Source organism: Leptopilina heterotoma, unplaced genomic scaffold, assembly GCF_015476425.1.
Source record: "Leptopilina heterotoma isolate Lh14 unplaced genomic scaffold, ASM1547642v1 Lhet_199, whole genome shotgun sequence".
NCBI lineage: Eukaryota > Metazoa > Arthropoda > Insecta > Hymenoptera > Figitidae > Leptopilina > Leptopilina heterotoma.
Window position 1 is genome coordinate 326640 of NW_025110915.1, and position 15547 is coordinate 342186.

Below are 15547 nucleotides of genomic sequence, written 5' to 3' on the forward strand. Positions count from 1 at the left end.
CTTAATTTTTTTAGTATTTTTTTTACTATAATTATTCTTGTAATTATTATTATTTTATTGTTATTACTTTTTAGATATTTTAATTTTTCATTATTATAACTATTACTATTAGAAAGAAAAAAGTAGAAAATAGAAAAGTTATAAAAAGTATAAAATAGGAAAATGTAAAGAAAATACAAAATTGAAAAAAAGAATAGTTAAAAAAATACAAAATAGAAAAAATAGAGAGGTAAAAAAATACAAAATAGGAAAAATAGAAAAGTTAAAAAGATACAAAATTGGAAAATTAGGAAAGTTAATAATAAATACAATAAAAAAAATACAAAATAGAAAAAATAGAAAAGTGAAAAAAATACAAAATAGAAAAAAAAGTTGAAAGAAAAATAAAAAAAAAATAAATAAAGAAAGTTTTACAGTTTCGAGAGTAAATGAAGTTTTGAAGTGCACATCACGTTTTTTAAGTGGAGCAAATGAAGAACTGAATGTGCAATGCATTTTTATCCATTGCCTACTCGAATTGTCTCATAAATCGACGAAGAAATGTCCCTGTCTAGTTTTTCCGCACTCACCATCAATATATTCTATTCTTCTATATATATGTTAAATATTCTCTCTCTCTCTCTCTCTTTTGGCCACTATATGTTAAAAAAGAAAATTAATTAAAAAATTTGTTAAAACAAAGAATAATAGTGAAAAATTTTTTTTAAATATATATAAATAAAAGAAGAGGTGATTTTTTTTATTGTAAAGCCTGTGGATGACAAAATGCCGCACATGAATGGTGAAAGGAAAGAAGCGACAAACAGAAAACCAGTAGTTAGATAAAGTAAGATTCATCGAGAATGAGCTTTCCCTGCCCGCGGCCAACCACCTCAGGGAATTTGGGTTTAATCCATAATTTTCTACAACAGGCTCCATCTGTTGAATATTATCATAATAATTTTGATAATTTATCGGCAATTCAAGGAAATTGTTTGTTTGGAAAAAAAGAATATTTCTGAATTTTTTAATTTGGGGGAAAAAATTTGTTTTTATAAAGAATTTTTGTTTTTTATACAAAAATTTTAATTTTTATAGGGAAATTCTATGTTTTGTGCAAAAATTCTATTTTTTATATGAAAATTCTATTTTTTGTGCAAAAATTCAATTTTTTACCTGAAAATTCTATTTTTAATACGGAAATTCTATTTGTAATACAAAACTTTAATTTTTTTTTATGAAAATTCTATTTCTACTCTAAAAAAATGTATTTGATTCAAATAAACGATTACTTGTTTGTTATCAAATAATTAATTTATTTCTGTACTAAATAATTTTTATTTAAGTATTAAGTCACATAAATGGATTCAAATACTGAAATTATTGGTTCAAATCCAATTTATTTGAATTTAAAATAAATAAAAATTACTTCATTCCAGTAAATGTTTATTTGCTAGCAAACTGTTACTTGAATCAAACGGATTTTTTTTACTGCAATAAAAATTCTATTTTTTATATAAAATTTTTATTTTTACATAGAAATTCCATTTTTCACACAAAAACACTATTTTTACACTGAAAAATAAAATTTCAGTTGATTTAAATAGAAGTTAGCCTGTATTACCTCATATAAATATTTATTTGCATCAACTGTGATTTTTATTTCAGTCAATTAAATAGTATTTGCTTCAATCACTGAATTAATTGAATCAAATATATTTACTAGCTTTAAAGAATAATTTTTCGATTTAGAGAAAAATTATTTGATTCAAGAAAATATTTATTTGATAATAGACAATTAAGTATTCGTTTAATTAAATGCATTTTTTATTTAAATAATTTTTTTCAATGTGAACAAATTTTTTTTAGTGTAATAAAATGTTTTTAAATGTTATAATAATAATAATAATAATAAATGTAATAAATTTAAAAAATTTTGGAATTACCTATAAAATATAATAAAGATATTTCTAATTTTCAAATTATTTTCGAGAAAAGAAGAAAAATTTGTTAACGAAAAATATTCTTCGTAGGAAATACGCAGTTATTTTAAAATTCAGTTTGTGGAATAATTTTTAAAATCGAATTTACATTTTAAAAATTAAATTATGGAGAAGTAATATATTACAAGAATTAATATTGGACTGAATTGATTATATTTTGGTGTAGATACCTATTATTATCTGTTGCATATCAACCGAACCAGCTTTTCATCAAAAGTCGACTAGGTATATGGTAGTTCGATGTATACTGGGATAATTTTCTCATTCACGAAATTACTACTACCTTATATACATATAGTGCAATATATGCATGCAATTTTCGACAGTACTCTTGTGTGAGCTTCATTAAAATTGATGATATCGTGTGTATGTGTAAATTTGTTATTTTTCATAAATAAAACAAGTTGATGGGAAAAGCAAATTTTCCTTTTTTTCTATTTTCACTCATTAAAATCGCTTATTCATTATAAGGACACAAAAAAATGTAAATTTAATTCAGTTCAAGTGTGAATATTTGTTTTCAGTATAATCATTAAAACTCTTTTTATATAATTTTATTTTTAAAATTGTATTTTTTTTAGTAATTACAATTAAATTACAGTTTTTTTGCTATTACAATTATTTATACAATTTACATATACAATTTATACAAACAAAAACAAATCTAAATATAAATTCATAAAATTAAATTGAATTTTCAAAGAGTTCCGTTTACAATTTTCATAAAAAGATGAATATTAAAATTTTATAAAATTTCAATTTTCGATAAATTTCATTAGAAATTTTAAAGATTACTTAGGTTTTTAAAAATTTCACTAATTTAAATTCTTCTGAAATTTGTTAAATTTTTCAATACAAATTTAATTAATTATTAAAAGCAATGGATTTGTAGACGAATTTTACTCAAAAACACTCAAAAGAATTGAATTTTAGAAAAATTATAAATGATTGCATAAATACAATTATTAAATTATTATTAATTATTAAATTCTTCTCCAAAATTCAATTATTTAAAAATTTTTTAATAAAATTCTTGTCAAAATTCAATTTTTTAAACATTTTTAATAAAATTTTTGGCAAAATTTCAATTATTTAAAAAAATTTTCCTTAATTTCATATGAATTCTATTATTTACATTTATTTATAAATTTCTTTGCAATAATTTAATTATTTTCAATAAATAATCAAATTTTTTTTACGGGTATTGAATTATTTTCCTAACTAATAAAATTCTTTTTAAGAATTAAATTATTTTCATAAATAAAACTCATCGCAGAATTTCAAATATTTTTAATACAATTTTAATCGAATTTCTCGAAAAATGTAATTGTTCTTAACAATTTTTTTTAAAAATCGTCAAAAGAAATCAATTATTTAAAAATTATTTAATTATTCAATAATTATTTATTTTTGCATTTAAATAATTGAATTCTCGTAGAATTTTCTAATAAAAATTGATTTAAAAATGAATTTCAGTTAAAATTTTAGATTTGAATATTTATTATTAAAATTATTCAAATAATATATTTGAATACTAAAAGCATTATAGCATGAATTCGAAGAATTAATTGAATTTTGGAAAGGTTTCAAATTAAATTCTTTGAAAATCTTAATTTTTCATACAACAAAATTAATTATTTTGAAAAAGTTTAATTCAATTTTTTTCTGAAATTATTTAAAGTGTTTATTTTTTAATACGTATTCAATTGAAGAATTTCTGAATAATTGAAATTTTGTAGAATTGAATTACAAACAGATGGATTTGAAAATTCTCAAAGAACTGGTTCAAAAATTATTAAAAATAATTTAAAGAAGAATTTTTTTTAAAAATTCTAGAAAATAATAATTGAATTAAAATGATGAAAATAATTTTAAAAACATTACAGTAAAATTATTCCTATTATATAAAATAATGATCTTATCACTCGGTTATCTTTAATTTATTATAAAAAATGAAGAAACCGATCACTCCGAGTCGAAGACTCGGAGTAATCGATTTCTTCATGTTTTATAATAAATATTCTTATAAGTTGTTAAATTTCAAAAAGGTTTGAATTTGAAATTTTTTTAAATCTTGATTCCTGTGGAAAAATAATAATAAGTTCTATAAATTATTATTTAATATTGATTAAAAGAAGTAATCTAACGTAATTATTACTAGTCTTCATTTTTAATTTTTTTGATAATAATTCTAATGTAAAATATTTTCTTCTCTGTTTGTTTCAGGTGAGTTAGTAAAACAACATTTGTCTCCTGTCGATTTTATTTCGTAAGTAAATATAAATGGAAACATATATTATAATATAGCTATTAAATAAATAAATTAAATATAATTAAATATACTTTTCAAAAGAATAATAATTCCTAGTCTTCTTTATTTCGTGAAAAATGAAAAGAAAAGGAAAAATTATAATTTTTCCTTTTTAAAATTCGAATTTTAAACAAGAAATACTCAGCATCCAGACAAATTACTGAAGGAAAATTTTCTGTATTATTTTTTTTCAATATTTAACAAAACTATAAACATTTATTTACGATTAGCTGAATAACCAACCCTAGGAGCTTTGTATAATAATAATAATTTAATAATAATAAAAATTTTGTAGTGAGCCATAAAGCATTCACTGTAAAAAATTTAGGGAGTTAACGGACTCGGGAGTTGTGAGTGAAATTTTTCGAGTTAAAAATCAACTCCAAAAGAGAGTTAATTTCTAACTCCCTTCATTCAACACCCGCGCGAGTTATTTTTTCCTTGGGGAGTTAGCATTTGGGTGTTAAATTTGAACTCTCTTTATTAAATAATTTAAAGAAGAATTTTTTTTTAAATTCTAGAAAATAATAATTGAATTAAAATGATGAAATAAATAAAGAATAAATAAATTATTCTTAATTATTAAAAATAAATATTTTTTTACAGTGTATAGCTATTCATAAAGCGAAATGAATAGTACTACATTTTAATCACGAATTTCGCATTATGACATTATAATTAAATTCGTGGACATAGAGTAATTAAATGTGAAATAGTTGTAACTCATAAATGTACTTTCCTTCTTCTACTCTTTTGAGTTTATTAATAAACGCAAAAGGAAGTTATATTCTACAGCAGGAAAATTCCATTTCCCAAAGTTTTATCTCTTTTCCTTCTAATTTACGACCTCGTTTTAATTTCTCCCCTTTACAATATAAGAAATTAAGAAACCATTCCTCTCGAGGGGGGGGGAAATCTTTTTTACTTCATACAAACAATTTTAATTAAAAACATTATTTGCAGAAACGTGTTTTCTGCCTTTTAACAATTTTCCATTTGGGTTTTTTTTATTTTTTTTTATTAATTTTGAAATTATTTTTGGTAAATTTTCACAATTAGGATGACGTTTTATTTATGTGTAGGTATTTATTTTTTTTATTTATTTATTAATTTATATCATTTATTTTTATCCAGATTTTTATATATTTATTTACATTATATTTAATTATTTATTTATATGTACATGCAAATTTTTCTGAATTTAATGAACTAAAAAAAGTAAATATTTTGGTGATAAGAAAATGTTTATTACCAAAATAGCCGTAGTCGTTAAGGCACTTTTAATACTGCGGGGAGATTGAAGTCTCAGGTTCGATTCTTCCCAGGGTGTAAAAAATTTATTTATTTATGTTTATACTTATTTATTTATTGATATATACATAGATAGATAATAATTTATTTACGAATTTATATATTTATTTATACATTTATTTACGTGGATTAGGATTGAAATGGATTGAAACAGCTAATATTGTAATAGACATTCCGTAATATGTGAATTTTGCTAATTTAATTGACGGTTTAATATGTTTATTAAAACCTTTTGTCGACTGCGGTAATTTTCGTATATAACCACATCTATGGCTATCTATTATTAACGCTCTTGTCCCGAGGGAAGCTCGGTCCCCTTGACAAATTAATGAAGCAGTTGATTCCTCAATTTAGCTCTACCGGCTCTCAACTGTACTTCTTAATTAATTTTTCAACAGAACAATTTACTATAGCCACTTGATTATTTATTCCTCTGCTTAATTGATAAGCTCTTTCCATTTTCAAATCGTTCGTCAAATTAGTTCTACTAGAGGGTCAAATTTTGACAGTACATATAATAAATACCACGAAACAAATAACAAATACCACAGTAATACAGAATGTAAATAACATTTTACTAACTGTAAATAAAATGATAATTACAATAACCTACAAGTAGGTCAATAATTTCTATTTAGCTACACTGAGAATTTTTTTCTAATCCAAAAATATGTAGCCAAGCAAAAGAATAGGTTTGAATTAATTTATAATTGAATTAAACCGAATTTTTATATTAATTGTCAAACTCTAAATTTGATTATATAAATAATTATTGAATTAGGAATATTGACGAAAAGCTTGAGATTCAAAATGAAGATGCTTCTCTCCACCTGTGAACGTCAAGGTCACCGCTAGATGTCACTTTAATTTTTTCTTGGAATTTCTCCTGCCACCTGGTGGTGACCTTGGCGTTCCCAAGTGGAGAAATTAAACCACCATTTTTAGCCTTCAAAATATTTTATTATAATTAAAAAAAAATTATTGAGAGATTAATATATAAAATAAAGTATTAAATAAAAAATTAAATATTCAATTTTAATTTAATTTAAATTAATTAGTTTATTATTAACAGTACCATAATGTAATATAATGTAAATAAATAATAATAACCTGTATGCTATGTATATATTATATTAAATATTTTCTGTCAATTGTAATATACGCACTTGTAAAAAAAATTATTTTATCACAAAACAATTAAAAACGTAATAGAAAAAAGGAAATTTTAATTAACATTCTAAGTATCATTAGTTGGAAATAATTTCAAATTTAATTAACTAATTATGTCGCGACAGAATTTGCAATTACCAGTAATTAAAGTTTCACTAAACAAATATTAATTAAACTTTAGTCAAATCTAACAAATATTGTCGAAAATTAAAAGTGGAAAATTTTAATTAACGATTAATTTTAATAATATTAATTCACGAAATAACTGGCGAGAAAGAAAAAAATATTGCTATATAAAATAGTTTAAGAATTGAGGCAAATTAAACGAAAACATTAGGAGAATTAATTTGCCTTAATTTATAATGGATCTCGGACGTTAAAGATTATTTAACTAATAGTTTAAGAATTGTTTAAAAAATAGTATCAAAATAATACTAAAATATTAATAATAATAATAATAGTGATGATAATAATATAATACCTACTAAAAATTATTATTAGGTAATAAAAATAATAATAATAATAATATTTTTAATTTCTTGTAATTATAAAAATTATGCTAAACAATTTTTTATTTTTATTAAATATTTTTCATATCAGTTCGTAAAAGTAGAATAAAAATTCCCCTTGGAATTTTTTTCTTTGGAAAGTTTGAAAATACAAGAAAAGGAATTGAAGGGTGGTTTTCTTTTACATATTCCTCCGCAGATAGAATATCTTGGTGAAGTTTTGGACCACGCGGTAACGTCTCTCTTTCTCTCTCTCTCTCTCTCTCTCTCTCTCTGCAAATAAAACTACTAAAGTCAAGGTTAATATCATTGGCGCACTACGCCTCCCTGTGTATACCTTCAGGTTTATTGAAATATAAAAAAGTCTAATGCCATAAAAATTTCAGCAGTGAGAAGCTTTTTCATCTCTCACATAGTGTACAGTATCATCCAATGTTTATAGTTTAAAGTGCTCTTCGTTTTTTCTTTTTTTTTTCTTTTTTGAACGTTTTTGTTAGAGAGAAATATAATTTACGTCTCTTTCTCTCACTCGACAGGGAAAAAAGGAGGAAATGTAGAAACTAACTAACGTAATTTACAATTTAATCGAATGTAAAGAAAAGCTTTTATTTGAAATTACAAAAATTTCACGAATTCTCTCTTATTTCGTTTCTTAACTCGATGTAGAGGTAGTAAAGGAGAAAAAAAAGTATAAAACGTTTTTGTAAACTTTATATTGTATATCAAGTTTGGGAAATTTTAATTTAAAATTTAATGAAATTTTATGCAATTAGGAGAAAATTTTAATTGTAATTAAATTGCTCGTAAATTTAATTATAAAAGGGAATAGAATTGTAACGTTTTTCTTTCATCGAAGATCGTAATTTTCAAGTGTTGAATAAAATAGTTGTTTTGAAATTAAAGTTGACTTTTATATTAAATTATTATTTTGTTTAGAATAAATTTATTTTAATGAATCAAGATTTGAGACAAATTGAAATAAATTCAAATAAATTTAATATGTTAATAATAAATGAGAATAAATAGCAATAATTTCAATTTTAAATAAGTTTATAAATAAACTAAAATGAAATAGAAATATATTTGAAATAAATTTAAATTTATTTTTTAATAAATATTTTTAAATTTACTTTTCATAATAAATTTAAAAATATTATTTAAATTAACATAATTAGAGAAAGTGAAAAATAGAAAAAATTGTAGTCATCATTTTTTCTGTTTAAAAAACGTATTTTTCACAGAACCTACGAAATTATTTCTTTGTTTTAAATACAAAATTTCATTCGAAGATAAATTTTTTATTTGAACCAAATAAAATTTAGTTTAAAAAAATAAATAATTTACTACCTAGGCTCTGAGTCAAATATATATTTTTTCTGATTATAGAGTGACATTTGCTATTTACAACGTAGAAAATAAAGTGTCTGGAAAATAAAGGTAAAAAAAAAATTTTGAAGAACGCTTTGCAGTTAAAAATAATTTTTTCTTCGATAAAATTTACAAAATATTAAAAAAAATATATATAAAGTACAGAAAAAAAATAATATAATATTTAAAATCAAATTCATTTTCAAATTATTCAAATAAAAAATTTATTCAGCAAACAAATTTAACCTGAAGGAAAATTTAATTGAGCAGAGAATTTTTTTCAGCCAATGGAGAATATAAAATTGTATTCCCAAGTGTGCCGTCTTCCATTGCAATCAATTGAAAATGAAGACAGAATTTTTTTACCCCTATATATACATATAGGTATATCTACTCTTATTACATTATTATAGGATGAGTGCATACTTGTGTGCATATCAAATTGCACACGAATGGAGGAGATCAACCAATGACAAGTATGAGTAACGCGACTGGAATATGTCATAAAAAAATCACCCTGTGGAATACTTTTAGAAAATTAATCGCCAACAGTTTTCTGATGGATTTCGTTATTTTCACGTGAACATATACAATATTTTGCTATTGAAAGAAACTCATTTTGATTTGAAAAAAAGGAAGTCTTTAACATTATTTTATTACTAGAGTTAATTACTTAATCCTCATGAAATGGAATAGAAAAATTTTTAGTAACGGAATTTTTCCCGTTTCAAATTTTATTTTCAATGAAATCAATTATACTTGGTTTGAAATTTTGAATAAAACATTTTTCTGGGTTTAGATTTTCTTTTGCGAAAATAAATTTATTTTCTTCAAATTAAAATTACTCCTAAAATAATTAAGTTTTAATGTTTTTGAAATTATTTTGAACAAATCCGAGTGATTTTGATTTTTTTCGAACATTTTTTTTTATTTGCGGCAACAATAAATTGTTTAAAGTAATAAAAAATTGCAATTACATCAAAAATCTGACATACAGAAGAAAACGTCTTTGGATTTGAATGCAGCTTTAAAATTTACCCTAAAAACAAATTTTATAAAGTTTTTATAATCAACTGAATTTCAGAATGTTTTAAATTAAAATTTTTAAAAATTAATTTTTTGAAACATTTTATCAATTAATTAAATTGAATTCTAATTTAATATCTTGTGTAAAAATTCGGAAGATGTAAAATAGGAATTTTTAAAAATTATGTACAATTTTCAAAAAGAATTAATTAATTACTAATTGAATTTTTATTTAATAGCTTTTGCAAAATTCGAGTTAATTAATTTATTTATTGTATTTTTGAGTGTAAAGTAACAAAACATTTTATAAATTGATATTTTTTAAAATTAGAATTTTCAATAATTTTAATTTAATATCTTCTGCTAAGTTTTAATTAATTAATTCAATTAAAATATAATAGCTCCTGCAAAATTTCAATTAATTAATTAATTGTATTATAACTTAACATCTGCTACAAAATTTCAGTAAATTTTAAATTGAAATTTTTTCGAAGTTTATAATTTTCAAAAATTTTAATTTTACATACAATATCTTGTCTGTAAAATTTCAATAAATTAATTAATTCAATTCTAAAAATATCTTCTACTAAATTGTTGTAAATTTTAAATTGAAATTTTATTAAAAATTAGAATTGTCATAAACTTTAATTAATTAATTTGTTAATTTAATTTTTATTTAATATTTTCTACTAAATTCTAATTAATTAATTTATTCAATTTGATTTAATTAATACATTTTACATAATTTTTAAAGATTTGAAAATTGAAGTTTTTACAACTTGCAATGAATTAATTAAATTAATTAGTTAATGAATTGAAGTTTAATTTTTAAAGATTTTAAATTGAAATTTTTTAAAGCTACAACTTACAAAAATTTTTATTAGTTAATTAAATTTTACTCTCTAAATTTGGATTAATAGAAACGTTTACTAATTTGAATTAGTGACTGACATTTTGCTTTTTAATTAGTGGATTTTATTAATAAATTAGTAGAAATTACTATTTATTAGTAAAAATTACTAATTCAAATGCAAAAAGTCTGTCACGAATTTAAATTAGAAAACATTTTTACTAATTCAAATTTAGAGAGTAAAATTTAATTAACTAATAGAAATTTTTGTAAGTTGTAGATTTAAAAATAAAATAAAGCTTTAAATTAGTGGAAATTACTATTTATTAGTAAAATTTACTAATGCAAAAGCAAAAAGTCAGTCACTAACTAAAATTAGTAAACAGTTTTACTAATTTAAATTTAGAGAGTAATTTTATTTCTTCTGCGAAATTCAATAATTTAGAGAAATTATTCAAGAATTTTAACTTCTGAAGAAAAAAATATTAATGGAAATTTTATTTTTATAAAACAGTAAAAAATAAAAATATTTCATAGGTATATAACATTGTTTTATCAGTAAAAAAAAGTCTCTGAAAACCAAGTTCGAGCAACAGATTGCTCGGAAGGGTTAACGCCCCAACGAAACTGAACTTCCCTCTTTTATAAATTGTAAGTGAACCTTGTCATGAAAGTGATGACTATTTTACTATTACTATACAGTAATAGTGTATATCTGTCAACTATAAAGGCTATTCTCATAAAAAAAAGTAATCGTTTTCTGAATGAGATGATTTTTATCGATAATTATATTACAGTGGAGAGGTGTATTCTTATAACGTTTAAAGGGTTGTATGGCGCGTTTATTTTTTCTATATAAATATACACACAATAGGAAACATGTGCTTTTCTCAAGTGTGTTATCTTAATTTTTTCGGAGCCGCTCGACCTTAGCCTTTATCATTTTTTAAGGTCTGGCAACACGCATCCCCCTAAGAGTTTGTGGTGCACCGGTTTTGATGGTCGAGCTGGAATTACGATCGATCGTAGGCCAGGATCGTGAGTCCGTAAGCCGTGGAGGCTTCACAACCAACACGAGAGAGCTCATGGCCGGCTTCGTTGGCTCTGACCTTGACCTACGGGGTTGTTCTCGCGCCGGCGTCGCGTCCTTGCTTCTTCTCTCTCGCACCTTTTCCGCTTTCCTTCTACTCTTACAATCATCTCCTTTTCTTGTGAGAGTAAGATACATTTCTTTTGATGTCACTTTCTCTTTTTTTTGTTTATTACATATAGATTCCCCTTTCTTCAGTTATTTTCGTTTTCTTCTTTTTTTCACTTTTTGATTATGTTCTTTTCTATTTTCTTCTTTTTTTTTCTCTACATTTCTATTGTTGATTTTTTCTTCTTTTTCGTTTTCTTTTCTTCTTTTTTGCTCTTTTTGGTTCTGTTCTATTTTCTTCTTTTTTTCTCTTTTTGGTTCTTTTCTATTTTCTTCTTTTTTGCTCTTTTTGGTTCTTTTCTATTTTCTTCTTTTTTGCTCTTTTTGGTTCTTTTCTATCTTCTTCTTTTTTGCTCTTTTTGGTTCTTTTCTATCTTCTTCTTTTTTGCTCTTTTTGGTTCTTTTCTATTTTCTTCTTTTGATTTTTTTTTCCTTATTCTTTCCTTCTTTATTTCTCATTCTTACTATTCTCCTTTTTTCTTTTTTGCTCTTTTTGGTTCTTTTCTATTTTCTTCTTTTTTGCTCTTTTTGGTTCTTTTCTATTTTCTTCTTTTTTGATCTTTTTGGTTCTTTTCTATTTTCTTCTTTTTTCTCTTTTTGGTTCTTTTCTATTTTCTTCTTTTTTGATCTTTTTGGTTCTTTTCTATCTTCTTCTTTTTTGCTCTTTTTGGTTCTTTTCTATTTTCTTCTTTTTTGATCTTTTTGGTTCTTTTCTATTTTCTTCTTTTGATTTTACTTCCTCATAGAGGAAGTATTGTAATACCAAAATTTTTCGAGTTCGATTTTTTGACATATCCTTATGTTATTTGACCTCAAGAGTTCAAAAATGACATTTTTAAAAAATGTCATTCCGTATGTGTGTGTATGTGTGTGTAAACATCACATTTTCATAAATATCTCGAAATCATGAAGAGCTTTTAGGCTGAATTTTTTTTTAAATTGTAGATCTAACCTGCGGACATAAAGTGAGAGTACTTTCTGATAAATTAGTAAAGTTTAACTAAATTTTTTTTTGATTTTTAATTTTGAAAAAAAATGTTTTTTGACCATAACTTTAAAAAAATGTTAGGACACCTATAAATGTTTTTCCATAATTTTGTAGAGTTTTTTTAGACGCATCTTTTGAGCCCTAATTGAACATTTTTCGTCCATATTAACCAGAGATTTTTAACTTTTAAATATCAAAAATTTTGGAAAATAAGGCTTTTTTGAAAATTTTGTTGAAAAACGTAGAAGTAACTTTAAAATTATCGTTATCAACTTGTAGAGCATTAAAAAACGCTTCGATTGACCTATTTTTGAAACTACTTCGAAAATAAGTTTCTAAATTATTGGTATTTTAAAAACCAAAAATTGTGAAAAATGACATTTTCTCAACTTTTTTGTTTGAAAATTTTTGTTTAACTATTAAATTATTGTAACTATCTTGTAGGGTATTTAAAAATACATTTATTGACCCAAAATTTAATCACTTTTACCATATTTATAAAAAGTTATTCATATATTTCTATTATTTTTATCTCTATGAGGAAGTAAAGTGTTCATGAAATGAGCACCAAAATTATAAAAAAAAATATACAACTTGTTTTTTCTTTTCCTTATTCTTTCCTTCTTTATTTCTCATTCTTACTATTCTCCTTTTTTCTTTTTTGTTCTTTTTAGTTCTTTTCTATTTTCTTCTTCTTTTTTCTCTTCTCTTCTTCTGTTCATTGGATTTTTTTCTGTTCCATATTTTCCCCTTTGTTTTTTTGTTTCTTTTCTCTTTTATTCTTCTTTGTTTTTTTATTCTATTTTATTTTCTTCTCGTTTTATCGAAATTTTTTCTCTTTTCTTCTTCATTTTTCACTTCTCCCTTTTCTTTCCTTCTGTATTTTTTTCTTCTCTTTTCTTCTACTCTGTTCATGTTTCTTCTTTTCACTTTTTATTTCCTGTTTTTTTAAATTTTATTTTATCTTTTTTTTAATTTTTACTTTGTTTTTTTTTCTTCTCTTCACCTTTTTTCTCATCTGTTTCTTATTTATTTATTTATTCATTTATTCGTATAAACGGGCTTACAAAAGAGTAAATTGACCATATTGTCTTTGTTTCTTTTTTGATCTCTCTTTTTATCTTTCATTTCCTAATTTCTTCTCTTCTATTGTTTTTAATTTTCCTCCTTTCATTTCTCTTCTTATCCCTTTTCTTTTGTTCCTTTTTACTCTTCTCTTTTCTTCTATTTTGCTTTTTTCGGTTCTTTTCTATTTTCTTCTCTTTTTCTCTTCTTTTGTTTTTTCTTTTCCCTCTTCTTTCCTTCCCTTTTATTAAATTTTCTTTTCTCTTTTTTCTTTATTTATTATCTTTGTTTCTTCTTCTTCTTCTTCTTATATTTTTTCTTTCTTTCTTTTCTTTCTTATTTTCTTCTTTTTTTAACGATCTTGCTCATTCATCTCCACATTTCTTCTCCTTTGTACTTTTTACTTTACTTCAGTTATTTTTTCTTTGTTTCTATTTTTATCAGTTTTTTTTCCTTTTTTATTTTCTTTTTTTCTTTTCTCATTTCTTCTCTTTTGTTCTTTATTAGTCTTTATTTTGAAGAATACTTTCTTGTCTTATACTTTGTTCTTTTTGCTTTGTTTTTAATTTTTTTCTTCTCGTTTTTTTTGTTTTCTTCTTTTCTTTCTTTCTTTTTAATTTCTTCGCTGTTCTTTATTATTTTTTAAAATTATTTTCTTTTATTTCTCTTTTCTTCTTTTTTATTTCTCTTTGTTTTTTTGTTTTTTCCTCTCCCTCTTTCTTTCTTCCCCATTATTTAATGCTTTTCTTCTGTTCTGTGTCTCTTCTTTTCCCTTTTCATTCTTTCTTTGCTATTTCTTCTCTTTTGTTCTTTAATTATTTTTTATTTTATGAAATTTTTTTTCTCGTCTTCTTTATTCTATTTGTTTTTCTTCTCTTCTCTTCTAATATTTTTACTTTTCTTCTATATATTTAGTATTTTTTTTCTCCTTTTTTTTCTTCTTTTTAATTTTTTCTCTGTTTGTTATTTATTATTCTAAATTTTTGTCTTTTAAAGTTTGTTTTTCTTGTTTTTTGTTTCTTCTTTTTCTTTTTTTTATTCTTTGCTTCTTTTTTTCTTTATTCTTTTTTGTTCTACATTCGTTTATTTTAGAATATTTTAGAGAATATTTTCTTCTCTTTCTCTTGTTTTCTTCCGCTTTTTCTTCGTTTTTTGTAGAACATTTTATTAGAGAGAATATTTTCTTCTCTTATTTTTTATTTTCTCTGAGTTTCTTTTAATTCTCTCTTCTCTAATTCTCTTTTACTATTTTTGCTTTTCTTCTGTTCTTTTTCTTCTTTGCCCTTTCGTTTTCTTTCTCTTTTCCTTCTTTTTCTTTTCAATTTTCTTTTTTTCATTTCTATTCTTTTTTCTCTTCTGTTTTTTTTTCTCTTTCCATTTCTGTCGTTTTTTCATCTCTTTTATTATGTTTTCTTCTTCTCTTCTATTTTTTTTTTTCTTTTCTTCGTTTCTTTCTTTTTCTTCCATTTTGCTCTTTTTATTCTCTTTTTTTCCCTTTTCTCCTATTTTTATTCTCTTTTATTTTTTTTTATTCTTTTTTGTTCTCTATTCCTATTTGTATTTTTATCTTTTTTCTTCTCTTTTCATTTTTTACTCATTTCTTTTTTGTTCACAATTATTCTTCTTTTATACCTCTTTCTTCAATTAATTTTCTTCTCTTTTTTCCTTCTTCTTCGCCATCTGTCTCTTGAATTCTATATCTATTTTCTTCCTTTCTCCTTTTGTTTTTTCTTCTCTTCCCCGATTTATTATTTTATTTTTTCTTCATC